Consider the following 22,876-nt stretch of genomic DNA (forward strand, 5'->3'; position numbering starts at 1 on the left):
GACTTTTTTTTTCCTGCTGAGGTATGTCTTTGAGCAGCTGGAAATTGAAATGGGAGCATTTTACCCTGTAGCAGATGTGGAGTTAATAAATTTAATGAAGAGTTGGTGCTTGAATGGCCACCATGGAGGTAAAAATTAAAGACTAGAATTTTTATTCTTGAGCATCAGATAACAGGTACTGCCTCCTGTATTTTAATGAGAAAAATGAGACTTACTTGGATGGATTATACTTACAAGACACCACTGGTACAAGCTATTTAACTCAACAAGCCTGCACTGGTCTTTTTCTTTTTACATATTGTGTTTCTTTTCCACTCCTTTACAACTTGCTATATATTTAACTTTCCATCATGGAAATATAGAGTCCAGGACCTTTGACCTTTGTTCATGCTGATCATCAGTATTATCAACCCGTCTTTCAGCATTCAATCCATGTCCATTCTAAATTTCTTACCCCTCTGTTTAAACCCATGCCCCCAGTTGAGGGTATATTGCTGTAAGGAAAAAAGCCTCCACTCTATACCCTGAATATGCCCCTCATAATTTTGTAAATCCACTCAGTTCTCCTCAGCCTTTTCTCCTCCAAGGAAACAAACTCATCCTCGCTTCATAACTGAAGCACTCCATTACAGACAACATCCTGGCGAATGTTTTCTGAACCCTCACCAGTGCAGTCATGTCTGTCCTTCAGCTGTGGCCTAGCTATGCTTTATAATTGTATTACAACCTGCCTACTTGTACATTCTATGCTCTGGCTAATGTAAAATAGGCAACACAGGACAGTACAGCACAGTATGGGGCCTTTGGCCCACGATGCTGTGCTGACCTATGTAAACCTACTCCACGATCAATCTAACTCTTTTCCCCTACACAGCTCATATCCCTACATTTCTCTTACATCCATGTGCCTGCCAAGAGGCTCTTAAATGCCCTCACTCTATCAATCTCTACCACCTCTCCTGGCAATGCATTCTAGGCACCCATTTTGTGGTAGTCCTTCGGATTGGAAGAAGACAAGCTGTTGTGCAGTTCATCTGTGGATGTGGAGGTGGCTCTGCAGTCCCAGTCTGGAATCGCAGAGTCTAGCACAATGGGGACACTGGAAGTCTGTGGTTGTAATAATTGTGGCTGCTGTTCTGTGACGCCGCTCATGGTTTTCCATCGGTTTTTGGCAGCGCCTGTCCTCAAAGCTAGTGTAGGCTTCATAGCACAGGGTTTGCCAGCAGGTTCTGTCAGCAGCCGCAGCTTCTAGTTCCCTTGGCTGGATGTCACAGTAGCGTAGGGTTTCCTTCACAGTGTCTTTGTAGCACTTGCGTGGACAACCTTGAGGTCTCTTTCTGGTCTCCAGTTCACCATAGAGCAGCTGGCGAGGCATACAGTGGTCGTCCATTCTGATGACCTGTCCCATCCACTGTATCTGGGCTCTGATGATCAGGGACTCAATGCTGGTGGACTCCGCGCGATCCAAGACCTCCAGGTTGGAGACACGGTCTTGCCAACGAATGCCAAGGATGGAGCGGAGGGTGCGCATGTGAAATTCCTCCAGCTGTTTGATGTGTCGTTGGTACAGAGTCCGGGTCTCACACCCATATAGGAGAGAAGGGATGACCACAGCTCTGTAGACTTTCAGCTTTGTGGAGATGCGGACGTTGTGTGGATTGAGCAGTCTGGTACACAGCCTCCACAGAGCCTGGCTGGCCTTGCTGATCCTGCAGTCAATTTCTTTGTCCAAAGACCCATCACTCGAGATGATGCTTCCCAAGTATTTGAAGCTGTTTACATTTGTCAACTGAGTGTCGTCAACAGTGACTTTTGGTTCTATGGGGTTGGTGTTTGGCATGGGCTGGTGAAGTACTTCAGTCTTGTTCAGGCTGATAGTCAGGCCAAAGGGCGTAGCAGCGTCTGAGAATTTGTTCAGCATCAACTGTAGATCACTGTCTTTGTGTGCCAAGAGCGCGCAGTCATCAGCAAAGAGAGTTTCTTGAATGACTGTATGGAGGCACTTCGTCCATGTGTTTAAGCAGCGAAGGTCAAAGAGAGAGGCGTTTAATCGGTACCAGATGTACACTCCCTCCCTCAGACCTTGGACAGCACGTGACAACATGCAAGTGAAGGACAGATTGAACAGGACTCTGTGTAAAGAACATACATCTGACAAGGGAAAAAGTGCTGGCTGTCCGTTCTATCTGTGCTTCTCATAATTTTATGCTCTACTGCCCAGTCATCTATCATCCTAATTCACTCCAAAGAGAAAACCCTAGCTCACTCAACCTTTCCTCTTGGGGCATTCTGGAGTTTGGAGTTCAGTTCAGGGCCATTCTGTAAGGACTCTCTGTACCTTCTCCCCATGGAAAGCGTCTGTTTTTTCTGGGTGCTCCAGATTCCTCCCATAGTCCAAAGATTAACCGGGTTATTGGTCATTGTAAATTGTCCCGTTGAGGTTAATCAGGATTGTTGGGTTACTGGTGTGACGTAGCTTGAAAGGCCAGAAGCATGATGTGCAAACCTGTAAATGAATTAAAACAAGTGGTGAGAAACGCTACTGTGTCTTAAACTGATGCAATCCAGTTTTTGTGTAACATGTTCATGCCACACAGAATATGTATTACGTGACAGCATATAATTGATGATGATAGAAATGCCAACCATTTACTACCATTGTGCTCCACAGATGCCACTGCCTGGAGGTATCTGCTAATCATGCCTGCTGTTGCTTTCTATGATGCCTCCCCTTATGGTTTACTGCAAAGGAGTTAAATTATTCTTTTCTTGATACTTCTTTATAAAATCCTCCACAGCAAGAGTGGAAATATTCATAGGTGATTCTGAAGTTCTAACAGCAGATAGCCTGAGATAGCACTGTCTTTCGTAGCTGATCCTTGATGTCACTTCTGAAAGACAATTCAGCATGTTTGCTGGCTGCACTTCCCCATACCACCCAGAATAGTTTCTGACATACTGCTCAACAGCTTCAGTGACTCCTCAGTACAGATTTCGTGCAGAATGGTCTCCATTTCTAAACAGGCCAATGGTGACTATATCCAGATACGCCTGACAATAGACTCGACTAAAAAATAGGTCTCTTCTACATGTGCTAGAATAAGCAGCACCATTACTCCTGCAGGGATTAGCATTCAACCTGTGTACAAAATACATAGCTTTCTGGTATTGATAATTAAAGAACAGGAGTTAATAAGCATACATCCTTAGCTGAGTTTAAGCCCATCATGCATACTGAGGCAAAGGCCATGCACCAGAGTCCTCTATCCTAGGCCTGACTTTCAAGTTGTCCCCTGGTTTAGTCCATTGAAGATTCTTCCTCTCCCAGGGATGAGGTCTTTGGAGCTTCCAGTAGCTTTTCTGTAGCTCTGGATTTTTACAAGATCGGGTTGCTAGCCTCATGCCCAATCCTCGTCCTTTCACAGCCGGGGCAGAGTTAGGTCTACATGGTTACCACAATTTATATTCATTTGGCTCATGTGTGCGATTATGATCCATCAACGCAAATATGCAACATACTGTGAGTATTACAGAATATCCAAAATGTTATGCTTCAGTCTCATTCTTTCCTATTTTACAATGATTTCTTGAAATGAGACGATAGAAACTTACCATTGCTCACTTGACTTGTATGATACGCAGAGAACTTCAGAATACCACTCTTTTGAAATCTGAAATAAAAACAAATGCTAGAAATACTCAGCAGGCCAGGCTACATCTGTGAGAAAGAAGTTATGTTACAGGTCAATCATTGTTATTCATCAAAACAGTGTTTTGAATGGCTAATTTTGCTGATTTTGTTTTTTTTTTAACTTGTTGTTGAGTCCAGAAGGCAGTTACTTGCTAAATCAGAAGACAGTTTCAGGTTAGTCCAGATAAAGGATCTTTACCCAAAATATTAGATATCCTTTTCCCTCAAGGTGCTACCTGACCTGTTGAGTTCCTTCAGCAGCTCATTGTTTACTCCAGATTCCAGCATCTGCAGTCTTCTTTGTGTCTCCAGAAGACAGAACCTGTTCCTTGTGTGTATGTTTAGCTCTGTTGTAACAGAGATGGAAGCCAAACACAGGCGCCAGAGTGGGAGTCGAATGGAAAATTAAAATGACAACCCATAGGATCATCCTTACTCAGAACAGCTGTTCTACAATATGGTCATCCACATTTTTTCTTAGAACTTATAACACCACTTCATAATTTTGATCTTTTGGTTTCAAACATTTGGAATACTTCCATTAAAATCCCTTCATGTTCATACATGAAGTACAAAATAACTGGCATGATTAGGAAAAGGGATAAATTAGGCAGAGAAGCGGATAGTAAAATAAATTGGACTTGGTTCTGAAGCTGTTATCATTTCTTATTTTTCTAGTGATTTATAGAGAGCCATAATAACTTTTGCTTTTGCATAATACTTTATAAATCTGAGATGGTATAAGGTTGGGACAGAAAAAAAAGAAAATAGAGAGTCCACTTACAGAGAAACTTGATTTGGCTAGAAGATGGGGAATGCTAGGTGCTGTGGAAAGGGGTCAAAGTTCAACATTCAAAGTAAATTTATTATCAAAGTACTGGTGAATATACAGTATGTCACCATATGCAACCCTGAAATTCGTTTTATTTTGGACATACCCAGTAAATCCAAGAAATGCAAAGTTCAAAGTAAATTTTATTATCTGAGTACATACATGTCACCATATACAACCTTGAGATTCATTTCATTTTCCTGTGCGAATACTCAGCAAATCTATAGAATAGTAACTCAAGTAGAGTTCAAAAGGGAACTAACTGTGCAAATGGAAATATAAATAAATAGCAATAAATAACAAGAACGTGAAACAAAAAGATAAAGGGTGATATCATTGGTTGTGGGAACATCTCAATGGATGGGCAAGTAAGTGTAGCCTGATGATTGAGGGGCAGTAACAATAGAATCAAAAGAAATCAGAGAAAAGACCACTCCCAACAGGGCGGACAAATAACCAATGTGCAAAAGGCAACAAACTGTGCAAATACAAATGAATAAATAATTGAGAAGGTGTGATGAAGAGTTCTTGAAAGTTAGCCTATGCCATAGGTTGTGGGAACAGTTTAGTGATGGGGGCATCTGAAGTTGAGTGAAGTTATCCCCTCTGGTTCAAAAATCATCAAAATTAAAAATAAATGAAAAAGTTCTTGAGGTAGTAGTGCAGGAGATGGATCTGATGAATTTAATGGAAAACTCGTAAATGTTACTGCAAAAATAGCCAGTATGAGAAAAAGGCCGAGAGGTCACCAGGATATGTAGACTGTGAAACTGAGCCAAAGTCTCTTGTGACTACAGCTAGTGCTTTGTCAACACCATGAGGAGTACTTTGCATAGGAAGGTTCACATGTAAGATGAAAATGAGCTAAATTTGATCTCAAAATAATTTCTATTAATAAGGGCATGAGGACAATATATGCTGAACATAACCTTAGTAAGGAAAATGTGATTGTATGAATATAACATAATATACTAGAAATTCTGTTGTCGAACACCATGTTTTTATCTGCTACATGAGAGTTCAGAAGTTGATCAGTAATTTTGTGTGCAAATTCTGTTGTTGTGACTGTGATCGGAGTCACAGGAGAGACGCTGAAGCTGGTAGATATGGAAGACTTTATTCAGCACATCAAGCAGGCATCTTTCGAAACACCCTTGGTATAGGCCCCCTGACCCAATATTAGATCACATTTTTTTTATATATGCTAAAGATCAAAGGTAACAGCAGGACAATTCTATAGTTATAATGCATTCATAATGCTTCCTTTGCGTTACATATAATTTTCAAACACCTAGTTTTTCACACCAACACTCCAGAAAACCTAGAATGAATGTTAATCACCACTGTCTCTGAGCTGCATTCATACATATGCAGACATGTCAGGTCAGTGGAGTGTCTCCTGGTTTAAAATCGACTCCAGTCTGCTGCTCCAAGAAGACCATTGTTCTGAACTACATTCCACATTCAATCAATTCAGACATGAAGACTGGTTATTGTTGATATTAATATTTTCTATTTTCCATGACTCCAGAATACCACCCTAACACTGTCATGCCTCTCCCTGCATTGAGAAGTTAACGCATACTCCTCACAAAGTACACAGCAGTGATGTCATACAGTTTAAGAAGTATGTATTTCATCAGGCTGTGCCCCATGTGTGTTTCATTTGCACGCTGGAACCTTTAGGACTCCAAGATCAGGAGCAGGCCTTTAAAGGGAACTCTCTTCAGTTGTAGAGCTGGTTATTATGTGAGCCTTTACCTCCACCACTGAAGCAAACCCTAGTACAGGGGTGGTGAACTTTTTTGAAATTTTTGGCCCAATTTGCCAATATTCTTCTAAAAATTTCTCGCATGTGCCAAAGTAAATTTGAACAGAGATTACCATTGATAAATGAATTAGTTACAGTAATTATGAAGGGTCTCGGTCCAAAATGTCAATTCTTTCCATAGGTGCTGGCTGACCTGGTCTGTTCATTCAGCATTTTGTATGTGTTACACTGAATGTCCAACATCTGCAGTGTTTCTTTCGTAATAATGATTATAAACTTCTTTAAGGAAAAGGGATGGATCGTTTTGCTTATTTACGTATATTCATTGTTTTACTGTTAATATATATAACAGGGACAGATTGAAATAGATGAATAATTTTAGACAACCCGTTCAAAATTATTAATATTAATCTTTTTTAAACAATTGAAAAATAATGTCATTTCTCAACAGTGTTATTGTAACCCACTGATTCTTGAGACTGGTGAAAACGTGTCCCACTAAGAAAAGTGCTAATTCTGTTGAAAATGAATAACATTTTCTTATTTAAAATTATCAGGGTTGAACATCTGAAGGTCTTTTCCACAAATGCAACATTTTTTCATATGTTTGTTTTTAATTTTATAAATTATATGATTGTATGATGGCCCAGTACCCACAAAATCAGTTGTCCTCAGGCAGGAGATTATCATTTCAATTTGATAAAAAAGTGTGAAAAAATCATTTAAAATGTATAATATATATGCCAGATGAAAGAGAGTGAAAATTTTCTTTAAAACTAAAAGCAGTGAATTTTCAACAATATTTACTCTTATTTTGTGGTTGCTCAAAATGTCTCAAGTTTTTGTCAGCACAGTCAGATATTTATAAAACAGCTATAAAATCAGGCAACCACGTGGTCAATTATATTCCTGAGGACCCTCCACATCTGCTAAATGCAACAAAGTCAAACAAGCTCCTGTAAGTTTGCTATTTTTTCAATAATTTTTACATATGTATTGCTACTGTCACAACCATGACGTGTCAACACTGTCTCTTTTGTATAGAAAGAATTATTTTAAATTATGTCATAAATTTACACATTTTAAGTGGAGGCCAGAGGTAGCTAGCAACAGAGGGAAAACAAGATGGCTCCTGTATACAGCTCATGTATGTCATGTAAAAAAGTGTGTTTTTGTCACCACCGTCGGACGTCAATGCCGTCAGGTTTACTGTCTGGCGGTGTTGACAAAAACATCCAAATCATCCTCATTGAAGGCTTGAATATAATTTATGATCACAATAAATATTAATATGGCTTGTAATGTTTCATTAACCTCTTTATTTATAATATAATTTCTCCTTTATTTCTTCCACAGATGGGCCGACAATATTTCTTTACTTTATGTATCCCCAATGACTACAACCATAAATGAATTTAGTTGCACCATTTCATAATCATTTTATAAAATTTCACCAAATTAAATTCATAGTAATTTTGCACAATTTCATAGTAATTCCATTAAATTCTGACCTTCCTTTTATGTATTTTAGGAAGTTATGGCTAGGCAGCAACTATCAGCGGAGGAGCGAAGGAGAAGAAACAGGGAATACCAGAAAAAGGCAGAGAGAGAAAATATATAGTGAGCCAGAGGTAAAGGAGGAATACCTGAGAAAGGAAAAACAAAGATGGAAGAAGACAGTAGAGGAAGGGAAGATAAAAACTATCAATGATTTGAATGAAAGGGAAAAGAAGAGTAAGAGAAAAACGTGGAAATGTAGACAGCAAGAGTTGAGAGCGTAAGAGAAAGGGCCCAGAATGTCCAGAAACTCCCCCAGATAGTCCATTGGATCAGACTATACAGGAGCCAGCTCGCAGTAGACAGTCTATAGCAGGGGAAAGGGAAAGAAAGAAAACAAGAGCAAGATACTTGAGAGAGATAAAAGCTTTGAAAAATAAACTTCAAGAGATAGTAAAAGATAGGAACAAACTGAAAAAATGTTGGTGACGAGAGCAAACTAGAAATACAACAGATATATCTGCCGGTGTCATTAATTGTGGAGATTGGCTTGCAGTCATTTATGACCAAAACTGGCGGTTAGCAAAGGCTGTCGCTGTGGATGCTCATCATCAAGATGTTCAGGTGGAGTTTTTCCACCCTCATGGGCCCAACACGCGCTTCCATCCAAAACCAGGTGGGAAGGATATGTGCTTCGTACCAGTTGAAGATATTCTGGTCAAACTGATGGAGCCATCATCACTGGGTCATGCAAGCACGACGAAGGAGATTTACCAACTGTCTGCTGAAGTCATGGACTTCATAGAGGAGGAGGATACTAATCGTCTACTTCCTGATAAAGCTGACTGAACATTTTCGAAGATTTTCAAGCCCAGAAATGGATGGAATTTTTTTTTAGTTCCTGGTGTGTTTTCTGTTTTTTATTCTTTGCAGTTGTACTGTAGTTTTTATTTTGCTGTTTACCATTGTTGTTAATATTTACAGAAGGATAAAATGTACATGACAAATTGCTATTTGTTGTACCAAATTGTTAAATAAAGTTGTTAAACAAGGAAGCATTGACTTGAGTGGTGAAAAGGTTGGAATTGTTTGTTTCACTGCCACCACCGTCAGGTCTCAGTCACCACCGTCAGATGGAACTTTCTTTGTTTTAAATTGATATGCTTCCAATCTGTTCCTCCAAAACAGTTGATTTATTAAAGTAATTGTCTCTTTAAAATTAAAAGTGTTTTTTATGTCCAAAATTGTTATTTTGTATATTTAATGCTAATGATAAAAGTTGCATGATGTAAGAGTTTTTAAAGGAGTACATGTGACTTTATACACTTTAGACAAAATACATTTTGCTTTTTATTGTGTCTGACTGTGTTGACAAAAGCTAAGTAATAACAGGAAAAACTCATATTTTATGAAAAATTACAAAATCAGGAGGTTGTACCAAAATATTGCTTGATTGCAGAGACCTTGTTCTATAAACATATAAGTTTAGATTTCTTAACATTTAAATTTTTTTCTTTTCAAAATTAAAGTCTGTTTTATTCAAATTCTCAAGAATCAGTGAACCATCTAATATCAAATACTGATGTGAACACCAGGTGGGCCAGGATTTCAACGTATCATGTATTCTTGCAACCATCTGACTGGCCTCAAGCCAGCATCAGATGTTTATTCTGAAATCATTTCACTGCTCCTGGGTTGTAAAATAAAATTGCTGCAATTTGTGTAACTCTCGGTTCGGCTAGCGGCGTAATCTAGGGGAAGACAGCCCTCAGCCCAGACAAACTTAAGAAATCTTGTTTGGGTGGGTGCTGCGTGATGTGTCTCCTGTTACAAATCAGTACCACGAAATAACAAATAGTACACAATATGCGATTTTAAAAATTGAGCTTTATAATTCTTAATTTGACTATATGGTTAGTAAAGAAACAAAAAAAGAAAGAGGCCCGTTCTCATGAAACAGTCTAATGTACAACTTTGGAGCTCACTGATAAGCCGTTCATCCACCATCAACCTCCTCCGAGCGTCGCTGACCTTCGGACCCTCATTCCAAGTTCACTCCGTCTGGTGGTCTCCCAAATCTCCCCATTCGTGTCTTCTCTCATCTCTCCCTGGCAAACGACCACAAAATCCCTGCTCCCAGACCCACAAGAAAGAACAACATCCCTCTCATTGAATAGCCCCACATTTTAAAGCCCCGTTATCTCTAGTCATAACCCAAATATTGCTGCTACAGAGAAACCATTACATTAGCAGTGAAACCTTACAGCGCGTTACATTTGGAAGTAAAGATAATCATTATGTATCTTTTTATTATGGGTGGGGTTTAAAAAATTGAGGGGCAGCGTTGCATCCCACATGCCAACAAACATTTTTGCAGTGCCATCTTGGGCATGCATGCCATTGGTTTGCCACCACTGCCCTAGAATTTTCAAGAATGTTTCCATTTTATGCTGTGGGATGGGATGAAGGTGACCTTGTTCCAGGTACCCAACTACCATTTGACTTTGAATAGTAAAAGAGCCTTAAATCTCCTCAGAATCAGAGTCTGGTTTAATATCACTGGCATATGTTGTGAAATTTGTTATACAGTAACAGTACATTGCAAAACATAATAAATTTGAGAATTAAAGTAAATAAGTTAAATAACGAGTGCAAAAAAAGTAATGAGGTAATATTAGCAACATACATCAAAGTTGCTGGTGAACGCAGCAGGCCAAGCAGCATCTATAGGAAGAGGCGCAGTCGACGTTTCAGGCCGAGACCCTTCGTCAGGACTAACTGAAGGAAGAGTGAGTAAGGGATTTGAAAGCTGGAGGGGGAGGGGGAGATGCAAAATGATAGGAGAAGACAGGAGGGGGAGGGATAGAGCTGAGAGCTGGACGGGTGATTGGCAAAAGGGGATACGAGAGGATCATGGGACAGGAGGTCCGGGAAGAAAGACAAGGGGGGGGGTGACCCAGAGGATGGGCAAGAGGTATATTCAGAGGGACAGAGGGAGAAAAAGGAGAGTGAGAGAAAGAATGTGTGCATAAAAATGAGTAACAGATGAGGTACGAGGGGGAGGTGGGGCCTTAGCGGAAGTTAGAGAAGTCGATGTTCATGCCATCAGGTTGGAGGCTACCCAGACGGAATATAAGGTGTTGTTCCTCCAACCTGAGTGTGGCTTCATCTTTACAGTAGAGGAGGCCGTGGATAGACATGTCAGAATGGGAATGGGATGTGGAATTAAAATGTGTGGCCACTGGGAGATCCTGCTTTCTCTGGCGGACAGAGCGTAGATGTTCAGCAAAGCGGTCTCCCAGTCTGCGTCGGGTCTCACCAATATATAAAAGGCCACATCGGGAGCACCGGACGCAGTATATCACCCCAGTCGACTCACAGGTGAAGTGATGCCTCACCTGGAAGGACTGTTTGGGGCCCTGAATGGTGGTAAGGGAGGAAGTGTAAGGGCATGTGTAGCACTTGTTCCGCTTACACGGATAAGTGCCAGGAGGGAGATCAGTGGGGAGGGATGGGGAGGACGAATGGACAAGGAAGTTGTGTAGGGAGCGATCCCTGCGGAATGCAGAGAGAGGGGGGGAGGGAAAGATGTGCTTAGTGGTGGGATCCCGTTGGAGGTGGCGGAAGTTACGGAGAATAATATGTTGGACCCGGAGGCTGGTGGGGTGGTAGGTGAGGACCAGGGGAACCCTATTCCTAGTGGGGTGGTGGGAGGATGGAGTGAGAGCAGATGTACGTGAAATGGGGGAGATGCGTTTAAGAGCAGAGTTGATAGTGGAGGAAGGGAAGCCCCTTTCTTTAAAAAATGAAGACATCTCCCTCGTCCTAGAATGAAAAGCCTCATCCTGAGAGCAGATGCGGCGGAGATGGAGGAATTGCGAGAAGGGGATGGCGTTTTTGCAAGAGACAGGGTGAGAAGAGGAATAGTCCAGATAGCTGTGAGAGTCAGTAGGCTTATAGTAGACATCAGTGGATAAGCTGTCTCCAGAGACAGAGACAGAAAGATCTAGAAAGGGGAGGGAGGTGTCGGAAATGGACCAGGTAAACTTGAGGGCAGGGTGAAAGTTGGAGGCAAAGTTAATAAAGTCAACGAGTTCTGCATGCGTGCAGGAAGCAGCAATGAGGTAATATTCATGGGTTTCATGTGCATTCAGAAAGCTGATACAGAGGGGAAGAAGCTGTTCCTGAATCATTGAGTGTGTGCCTTCTGGTACCTGAACCTCTTCCCTGATTGCAGCAATGAGAAAATGGCATGCCCCCTGGGTGATGGGATTCCTTGATGGTTAATACCATTTCTCCTTGTCCTGAATACTGGGGAGGCTAATGACTATGATGGAGCTGACTGAGTTTACAACTTTCTGCAATTTATTTCAATCCTGTGCAGTGCCCTGCCCCCACCCCGCCATACCAGACCTTGAAGCAGCCGGTTAGAATGCCCTCCACAGTACATCTGTAGAAATCTCTGAGTAATTTCCTCCACTTAAAGAAGTGGCTTCTGTTGGAGATTACAAACATGAGAAATCTGCAGAAGCTGGGAATCCAATGCCACACACACAAAATGCTAGAGGAACTCAGCGGGCCAGGCGGCATCTATGGAAAAGAGTAAACAGTCGATGTTTCGGGCTGAGACCCTTCTTGTGGACTGGAAAGTCCTCTCCCCTTCCCCTACCTTACTAATCCTGAAGAAGGGTCTTGGCCTGAAACATCAACTGATTATTCTTTTCCGTGGATGCTACCTGGCTTGCTGGGTTCCGACAGCATTTTGTATCTGTTGTCGATTATGCAGTTTGCAATGGGCAAGGTGCCACTGAGAAGGAAGGTATATCCTCCATAGCTCTGTATGAAACTTGGGGTAAGTCGAATGCCAATGCCATTTCAAGCATGTAGAAATTGAGAATCTGATTTCTTTGTGGAGGGAATCAGGAGAAGATACTCCATTGCTATTCATCATTTGGGTTCTCATGTGCAGAATGACGACTTGAGCAAGAATTTCAATGCCATTTTCTCCAGTCAATAAGAGAGAAGTTGCCTAAAAGAATAAAAAGGAAACACTTAGTTGTGATTAGCAATCAGAGAATGATCCTATGGGTGAGTTCTAATGTGCAGTCAGTACTTAAATTGATCATTTTCATTAAAGCTTGGAAAGAAAAAGAGGTCTGGAAATATTTCAAAGACCAAATGTCAAGATGAAGTGGAATCTGGCAACGAAAATTAAAAACAAAGAAAAGGAAATAACACTGTACTTTTAAAGACTGAAGAAATATGAAAATTACACTGTAATGAGCAGCAGTGGAATAAAAGATAAATCTAGACCACAGGGACTGAACCCAGAGGTGCAAACTAAGGAAGTCTAAGCCAAGTTATTTTATTAATGAAGATCATCAAAAGCTAATCAGGTTTAGAAGTTAAGCTATTAAAAGGGAGTGAAAGATAGAATTATAGCTTAAGAGAGAGAAAGGGAAGAAAAAGCTAAAGAATTAATACATATTGTGGGCAGCAGCCAATTAAAGAATAGTTCAGTTTTAAATAAAACTGGCTGAAAGTATTAAGTGGCAAGAGGAATCATTGCACAAAGCAAAAGAAGTTTACTCATCCTTTTCATGACATTCTGAGTTGCTTTTTGACCAATGAAATGATTTTTGATGTGTGGTCACCATTACAATATAGAAAATATTTCAGAGCAGCTGTGGAAAATTCTAGAGCATTGGGGCAAATAGACAAAGATCATTGACTTGTTGGGAACGACAACGTAGATAGAACAAAGGATGAGGTCCTGTAGAAAAACCATTGGGAGTTAAGTATGAAGTTAACAGCATGATCTCAAGGGTAGTGATCTCTAGAATACTCCTGATACAACGTGTTAGCAAAGTTAGAAATAGAAAGGAAGACCAGATGAATTACTGGCTGAGGAGCTGGTGCAGGGTGCAGGCATTCAAATTCTTGGACCATTGGGATCTCCTCTGGGGTAGTGGTGAGCTGTACAAGAGGAACAGGTTGCACTTGAACTAGAGAGGGACCAATATCCCTGCAGAGATCTTCTTGCTGCACAAGAAGATTTAAACTAGATTGGCAGGGCTCTGTGAACAGGTACAAATTGTGGGATAAAGCAGACCAAGTTTATTAATCAAACTAGGCAGGGAAATGGTAAAGGAATACATTTAAACTGCATTTATGTCAATGCATGAGGTTTAACAAGTAGAGTGGATGAACTCAGGTGTGGATTGTCTCTGGAGATTGGGATGTTTTTGACATAACAGAAATATAGGTGAGAGAAGGCAGGACTGGCAGTTCCTATTTACATGATACAGATGTACCGGTGTGACAGTGGGACAGGTAAACAAGGAGGGGATGTAACCTTTCTGATAAGGGAAGGTGTAACAGCGGTGCTTAGAGACAACATCTCTGGAGGATCTTCCAAATGAGGCCATATGGGTAGAACTTAGAAACAAGAAGGACATGGACATTCTATTTGGGGGCTGTATTATAGATCTCCCCCACACCAACCCCCAACAATAGTCAGTGGGAACTTGAGGATCAGTTTGAAGAGATATTGCTTACAGTTGTAAGAATAGCGGAGTTATATAAATGAGAGACTTTAACTCCCTCGGTATTGACTTGGCCACATAGTGTTAAGAGTTAAGGGGCTATCCAGGGTTGAATTTCTGGAATATAGTCAGGAAAGATCCTTGTGTTAGTATATTGAGAGAACTGGTTAGGAAGATACAACACTGGATGTCCTCTCGAGGAATGAGGCAGGGTAATTAGCAGAGGTAGCAGTTAGGGAGCACTTTGACTTTAGTAACCATGATTAGATTAGGTTTAAGATATTGATGGAAAAGGAATGTACAGGTCCACAGGTTAGGGTCCTAAACTGCAGTAGGGCTATTTTTGAGGGAATTAGGTAGGATCTAGCAGAGATCAGTTGGATAAATCTGTTTAAAGGGAAAGAAACAATTGGCATGTGGGCTTGTTGCACTTGGAATACTGCTTACAGTTTTGGTCAGCCTATTATAGGAAAGATGTGGTTAAACTGGAAAGAGTGCAGAAAGATTTATGAGGATGTTGTCCAGAACTAGAACTGTGATATAGGGTAACTTGACTAGGCTAGGCCGTTATTTCTTGGAACATTGGAGAATGAAGGTCAAACTTATAAAAATGTTTAAAATTATGCAGGGCACAAATAAGGTAGACGGTAACAGTCTTTTTCCCAGGGTAGGGGAGTGCAAAACTAGGCAGCGTAGTTTTAAAGTGAGAGGGGAAAGATTTATAAGGGCCCTATGGCGCAACGTTTTCATATGGAGGGTACTGACTAATCTAGCTTGGTTATTGATGACAAATTGTCTTGATTTGCACATTGGTTGTTTGACAGTCTTTATTATGTATAGTTTTTCATAAATTATATTGTACTCCCTTATTTTCCTTTAAATGCCTGCAAGAAAATGAATTTCAGTATAGTATACGGTGACATATATGTACTTTGATAATAAGTTTACTTTGAACTTATTCAGATCTCATTGTCCTCTCCTCTTCCTATAGAATCTACAAGGCCATCATTAAAATATGCCTGGACAATTGGCATAGCTCAAATGTCTCTGTCACAGTCTGATCATACTGATATATTCAAATGATATGCTCCCAAGATAAGATTCTTCTACATTGCCAAAGAGCAGGATAGTTTCAGCTCATTTAATGATAACAACCATGTTCATGTAATACGTACAAGTCAATTTGGGTCCTTTATTGGGTTGTGTTTTGATCCTCTGTTTGCATAACTAGTTCCATATTCTACAGTTTCTTGCCTCACTGTTCGCTCGATGTGTCCTGTGGAAAATCTGTGTCATGTTCAGTATGTTCCCTTGTAACTTATTCCACTGAGACTCGGCAAGAGCTGCTCATTGTAAGATCTGATATATATTTGCATTAGACATGGTCTTGTATAATATAATTAATTCTGAACTAATAGTAATCCATCAATCCTTGAGCTACTCTGTATTTTATGTATTCTTGACTTGTCCTATTTTGCAATTAATCAACTTTTTGGATTTTACAGTTTCTTGACTCTGCAGTATCAGTTTTCTTTTGCCCTTCAGTTCCTCACTGTCTGGGCAATCTTTACAGTATATTCTTGACCCAGTGTATGATTTGTAATTCCTGGCTGGTTTGGTATAATTTTGGACCCTGGTTCAACACGGATTATTTCTTGTTTGTTCCTGTGAAATTAGTCTGTGTGTAACTACTAGATAGAGTTCAGATATAAGCAAGCACAACCATAAGGGGCCAAATGGCTTTTTAAAAAAGATTTTATGGCATGTTTCGTTCCTTAAGAAAAAGACTTCCGATATAAATTTGCATTTAGAGTTGAGGGCTTGACTTCAGAATCAGAATCAGGTTTAATATTACTGACGTATTTCAAAAAATGTTTTGTTTTATGGCAGCATACAGTGCAATGCAGTTGTATTTTTTTTAAATTTTATTTCTTACATCCAAGGGAGTAAAAATCTTTGTTTTTTCTCCGTCGCAATGTGCAAGCAATAAAGAGGGGAAATGTGGGAGGATGTTGCCCAAACAATAAAATTGTATTTGCAGCAACAGTACAAAATCAGATCAATGTGTAATGATGAATCTGATGGCCTGGTGAAAGAAACTGTCCCGGAGCCTATTGGTCCTGACATTAATGCTGTGGTACAATTTGCAAGACGGTTGCGGCTTCAACAGTTTGAGGTCGGGGTGGCTGAAGTCCCAGATGGTCCTCCGGGTCCTTTTTACGCACCTGCTGCTGTAAATGTCCTGAATTGAGGAAAGTTCACACCCACAAATGCGCTGGGCTGTCCGCAGCACTCTCGACGACTGAGGGTAGTACAGTTCCTGTACCAGGCGATGACACAGCTGGTCAGGATGCTCTTGATGGTGCCCCTGTGGAAGGTCCTTTGAATTTGAGGACTCATGCCAAACTTCTTCAGCAGTCTGAGGTGGAAGAGGCACTCTTGCATTAAAAAAACTATAAATTGCAGTAAGAAATATATACAGTACTGTGAAAACTTCTTAGATGCATATATATAGCTAGGGAGGTTGAGACTTTTGCACAGTACTGGGGTAATATTATGCATTGCACTGTACTGTTGTTGCAAATAAAAACAAAATTCATGACATGTGAATGATGATAAACTTGATTCTGATATGGGTGTCTATTGGGGACTGAGAGAGGCGGGGTCAAGGAGAGGGGAATCATGATTGGGAAAAGGGGAAGAGAGTGGGAAACACCAGGAAGTCATTCTGCAATTATCAATAAGCCGACTTAGTGATTAAATGACCTTGTCTGGTGTCTCAGGGCTGTGTGTGTGTGTGTGTGTGTGTGTGTGTGTGTGTGTGTGTGTGTGCGCGCGCGCACCACCCTCTGGCCCTGCACTCCTGTGACAGCTGTCTCACACCCCATGCCTCCCCCCACCGTGGCACTCCATCCTCACCATTCCCAACATTCTTTGCTCCCACTTGCTCTCCAATCCACAATGATAAATACAGTACCCCTAGCTTTTTATGTGCCTCAAGGTTTTACACAGTGCTGAATGAGAAAGTTAAATTAAATTAATGATGTAAAAATAGTGAGGCATGGGTTGGTTCCATGTCTGCTCAAAAAAATCTGATGGCAGAAGGGGGAGAAGCTGTTTCTAAAATGTTGAGTGTGTGTCTTTAGGTTCCTGTACCTCATTTCGGATGATAGTAATAAGTGACCATGGCCTGGGTTTTGAGGGTCTTGAATAATGGATACTACCTTTTTGAGGCATTGCCTTTTGAAGACATCCTCAGTGCTGGGTAAGCTAGTGGCCACGATGGAGCCGGCTGAGGTTGTAACTGCATTTTTTCCAATCCTTTGCAGTGGCCTTTCCATACCAGAGAGCGCTGCAACCAGGTAGAATGTACTCCGCAGTGCAGCTGTAGAAATTTGCCAGAGACATTACAAATTATTGCCAGAATTCTCCAGGCTGTTAAAGGAATATGAAAACCACCTTGAAGTGAATGGCTCAGCAACTTCTCCCAGAAGAACCATAGAGAAGCTCAATTTGTGAGCAAAGTTTAGGTTTGGAACTTAAATTGTTTACTCTGTGGAGCAGTTTCTGTAAACTACAATACATTGTGGTCCAGTGCTAATTATCTTCCTCGATCTCCTTTTCATTCTGTCGGTATCGTTCTCAATTATATACGTGTGTCAAGAGATAGTGTGTAGGTTTGAGCAACAAACTGAACTTTTGTATTAAAATGTTATCTGTTAGAATGTTGTATTTACTTTTGGGATCCACACAGTGGTAGGGATTTTGAGGCCTTAGAGAAATAGCAAATTATCCCCACCTGGTATGAAGAATACACACAAAGTAATATATTTTTTGTTTTGTGTGTGCAGGTGTTTTTTTTTTAAATTCAGAATTTAAATTCTGTTCTACTCCTTTGCTGTCCTTCAACTTCCAAAGTGTTATTCTTCTGCATCTGTTCAGTTTCTAGGATTACGTGAGATAAATGGCACTGAAGTAAGCCATTCAGTCCAATCAGAACGTGTTAGCATTTATGCTCCACTCGAGTCTCTTCCTGCCTTTCTTCTCCTTTACTCTGCTTTCTTCTAATCTTGCATAGTCTCCCTGTAAAATAGAGTCATACAGTGCAGAAATGCCCTTCTGCCTAACTGGTCCCTGCTGACCTAGATGCTAATCTGAGCTAATAATATTTGGCCATGTTTGGCTATACCCCTCTAAGCTTCATCTGTTCAAGTGTATTTTGAATGCTGTGATACACCTGTCCTCAACCACTTCCTCTGTCAGGACATTCCATATCTGTATTGCCCTCTTGAGTGAAAATAGTTGCCCTTCAAATTCTTATTAAATCTTTCCCCTCTCACCTTAAACCTATGCCTTCTATGACCTATGTCAACAAATACACTCAAAACATTCGTTAGATGTACTGTGGAGAGCATTCTGACGGGCTGCATCACTGTCTGGTATGGGGAGGGGTGGCTACTGTACAGGACTGAAAGAAGCTGCAGACGGTTGTAAATTTAGTCAGCTCCATCTTGGCTACCCAGGACATCTTCAGGGAGCGGTGTCTCAGAAAGGCAGCATCCATTATTAAGGACCTCCAGCACCCAGGGCATGCCTTTTTCTCACTGTTACCATCAGTTAGGAGGTACAGAAGCCTGAAGGCACACACTCAGTGATTCAAGAACAGCTTCTTCCCCTCTGCCATCCAATTCCTAAATGGACATTGAATCCCTGGACACTACCTCACTTTTTTTAATATATGGTATTTCTGTTGTTTGCATGATTTTTAATCTATTCAGCATATGTATACTGTATAAAGTATACTGAATAAGATTTATTTATTTATTTTTTTCTTTCTATATTATGTATTGTTTTGAAATGCTGCTGCTAAGTTAACAAATTTCACGTCACATACTGGTGATTATAAACCTGATTCTGATAGTTCTTGATTCTCCTACCATGTGTAAAAAAAAAGTCTGTCTCCCTATGCCTCTCGTGATTTTATACACCTCTATAAGATAATCTCTCAGGCTATGTTCACACTAGACCGGATAATTTTGAAAACGCCAGTTTTGAGTAAAAACGACAGGCGTCCACACTAGGCGTTTTTCAAAATATCTCTGTCCAAGTCTTCTACACACCAAGGAAGAAAAGTCTAGCCTGCTCTACCTCTCATTAGTAGTAATTCCCTTGAAAGCTGGCAACATCCTCGTAATTCCTTACAGCAATTTTTTCCATATTCATGTTATTCACTGTCATCACTCCCAATGAGAGTGAGCTGCATTCCCCCCCCCCCCCACCAGTTTAATTAACAATGTTTATTCTGAATTCCTTTTTGGTTTCCTGGTGCTTGTCTTCTAATAGCATCCTCATTTGTTGTACTTTCCAATATTCTCACATATATAATCTGTCAACAACTTTGATGATTTGAAAGGCCTCTGTTAGGTCTTTTCATCCTTTCCTGATGTGTATGCTCTTGCGGTTCTGGTGCCATGCTTGTGAATTTTCTCTGCACCCTGTCTGCTGTTCTAAGCCATGACCATTCCCTGATAAAAATGGAAGCAAATACCAGATTGATATTCCAGCAATTATAAAATGAGTGAGAGCTACACAGTGTAAGTGTAGTCAAGGATGATTGTTTTCAACTATGTGTTCTTTTGTGCCCTTTTATAATTTCCAACCTCTCAGTCCTACTTTAATGAACTTAAAAATAGAAAATACTAAATGCACTCAACAGGTCAGTGGTGTCTGTAGAAAGAGAAACGACGTTAAAGCTAAGATTTCAGATCCAAAAGAACCTCAAAATCCCCGATTTGCTGGTGAATTAGTAGGGATTGTCTTCATCTCTGAGTCAGAAGATGTGGAAATCAAACAAAACAAAATCTGCTGGAAATCTGAAATAAATCCAGTCAATGCTGGAAATACTCAGCAGATCAGGTTGTGAGAAGGAAAAAACAGAGACCATGTTTCAGGCCGAACAGCATACCTCAGAACTGCAAAAGAGCAGACATCCCACCTCTCCCGGAAGTTCCGGGAGTCTCCCGCATATAAATAGTGGCTCCCTGATGCCCCCAAATTATATACAATATCATGGAAATCAATTTTTTTGAGAGCGAGTGAGCGAGACAGAAAGAAAGCAAGCGAGAGAGCGCGAGAAAGCGTGCGAGCGAGAGAGAGAGGGAGCACGAGAGAGAATGCAAGCGAGAGAGCGCGTGAGCGACCATGAGAGAGAGCGAGAGAGTGCGAGCGAGACAGAGAGCGCACGCGCACCATGGCAGAGTGTTCCAAAAAAAAAATGTACGTCACCCCAGACTACACTAAAGTGTACCCCTGCCTAATAGGGGTCAAAAATAATGACAGTATTGCTCGTTGCACTGTTTGCAACAGTGACTTTTCCTTGCCCATGGTGGGTTAAGACTGTAAAAGACATGTTGAGGTGAGTTTAACAGGTGTCATTCGTTCATTAGCATAGCTAACGTTATTTAAACTAGCTGGCTAGCTGCTAGGGAGCTACTCTATTGCAGACATCCCACCTCTCCTGGAAGTTCCGGGAGTCTCCTGCAAAGTGAAGGTGCTACCTCCCTGAAATGAGTTTTTGCAGGGTGGGATGTCTGAAAAAGCCAAAAGAAGCTTGTTAAACTACAGGGAGTGATGGTGGTGGGAGTGCCTCTGATAATAAATTAAACCAGGGTGACCATGGGGATAAGCTGTAAACAAGGTTATTTGGTCAACAATTGATTCAGAGCATTTACAGCATGAGATCATAGACAAGAAGAGGACAGACAAAAGAATGTACAAGTTGGGAAATGCAAGAAGACGTGCCCAGCAGGTCCCAGAGAGAACAGAAAAGGAAAGCAAACAATATCAGAGATAAATGACTGATCTTTTAAAAAGATGAGAAATACACTTATCTGGAGTTGTAGAACTCCGTATAAAGTCCGGAAGGCTGCAGTGTCCCACACAGAAGATAAGCAGCTGTTCCTAAAGCTGGTGTTGTAACACTGCATAATGCCACAAATGGATAGGTGTCTGCCAGTTGCTAACTGCTGCCATTCACTCAGCGTACTCTGGATATTTCTGTTGCAACTGTGAACTGAGTCACTAGAGACTCTCAAGTTGGTAGATGTAAAGCCTTGATTCATCGTGACAAGTAGGTATTCTTAAAAATCCTCTCAGTGGAGTCTCACTGAACTCCAAGTACATCAAGTATTCTGACAAACAAAGATAACAGCAGGTGATTCAATATAATTTCAATCACTACATTGACATTGTTTACTTCAATATTTTGAGTCTGATAAAGAGTTCCATTGAATTCCATATTTACAATGGGAGCACAGTGTAACTGACAAGACACCTCAGAATGTTCAAACTGTCTTGCTAGGATAAAGTAATTCACATAGATGGTTTCAAATATACTGAAGACAGAGAACCCAGATATCCAGAATTGGTGTAATGAGGCCAAATCCAAAAACTATTCTTATTTTGAAGGCTGTTGATGTTAGACTTTGAAGTAATAGCTTTGTCCATATAAATATTTTTTTTTTTTGCAAATTTTAATTCTTTTTGAAAATAACTTAATATAAATTTAACATTGGTAATGCACCACTGAGGATCATACAACATTGGTGCATCAATGGTTTATTTGGGGTTTGCATGAAAATGTACCCTCAGGTCAAATACAATATGGAGTATGAAGACACAAGGGCTGCAGATGCTAGAATCTGGAACCTAAAAAACTGAATCAGAATCAGATTTATAATCACGGACGTATGTTGTGAAATTTGTTGTTTTGCAACAGCAATACATAAGTGCTATAAATGACAATATTATACTTAATATTAAATTAAATTGGTCTAGCAAAAAGATCAAATAATAAAGCAGGTGTTCATGGGTTGGTTCAGGTGCCATTCAGAAATTAGATGGTGGATGGGAAGAAACTGTTCCTAAATGTTTAGTGTGTGTCTTCAAGCACCTGTACTTCTTTGATGTTAGCAAAGAGAAGAGAGCATGTCCTGGGTGACGGGGTTTTCAATAATGAATGAGGCATCAGCTTTTGAAGATATTTTAATGCAGTGGAGCCTAGTGCCTATTATGGAGCTGGTTGAGTTTGCGACCCTCTGCAGCTGGAAGAACATGCAGTATCTGTGGAGGCAAAGTGATGGTCACCATTTCTGGATAAGGCTCTGCCTCTACTGCTTAGGGGGTGATAACTAATATATAGAAGTGAGGGGGAGGTGTGAAAAAGATGTTGATAGGTGAAAACAAATAAGAGGCAATGAAGTTAGTGTTGAAGCCAGGCGGTGGAGGAAGACAAAGAAAGTGGCAGATAGGTGATAGGTAGAAACAGATAAGGGGTAGAGTGGAGATGAGGCATCCACCCTTTATCTATGAATCCCTTCCACTCCCCCACGTACTCCCCTCTGCCATCATTCCCCCAAATCTGTCATGAAATCATTGAGCTCCACAGCACAGAATCAGGCTTCCCAGCCCATCCAGTCCATGTTGAACTGTTATTCCGCTGAGTCTCATTGACCCACAAGTGGACCATAGTCATCCATGTA

General features: G+C 40.6%; 1 protein-coding gene across 1 annotated transcript in view; it reads left to right on the forward strand.

The window, feature by feature from the left end:
- Positions 1-22,876, forward strand: part of LOC134349198 (teneurin-2-like) — a 3,136,038-nt gene that overhangs the window by 187,151 nt on the left and 2,926,011 nt on the right. The gene's annotated exons all lie outside the window — the stretch shown is intronic.

The sequence above is a fragment of the Mobula hypostoma genome, chromosome 7 (assembly GCF_963921235.1).
Source record: "Mobula hypostoma chromosome 7, sMobHyp1.1, whole genome shotgun sequence".
In the NCBI taxonomy this organism is placed as follows: domain Eukaryota; kingdom Metazoa; phylum Chordata; class Chondrichthyes; order Myliobatiformes; family Myliobatidae; genus Mobula; species Mobula hypostoma.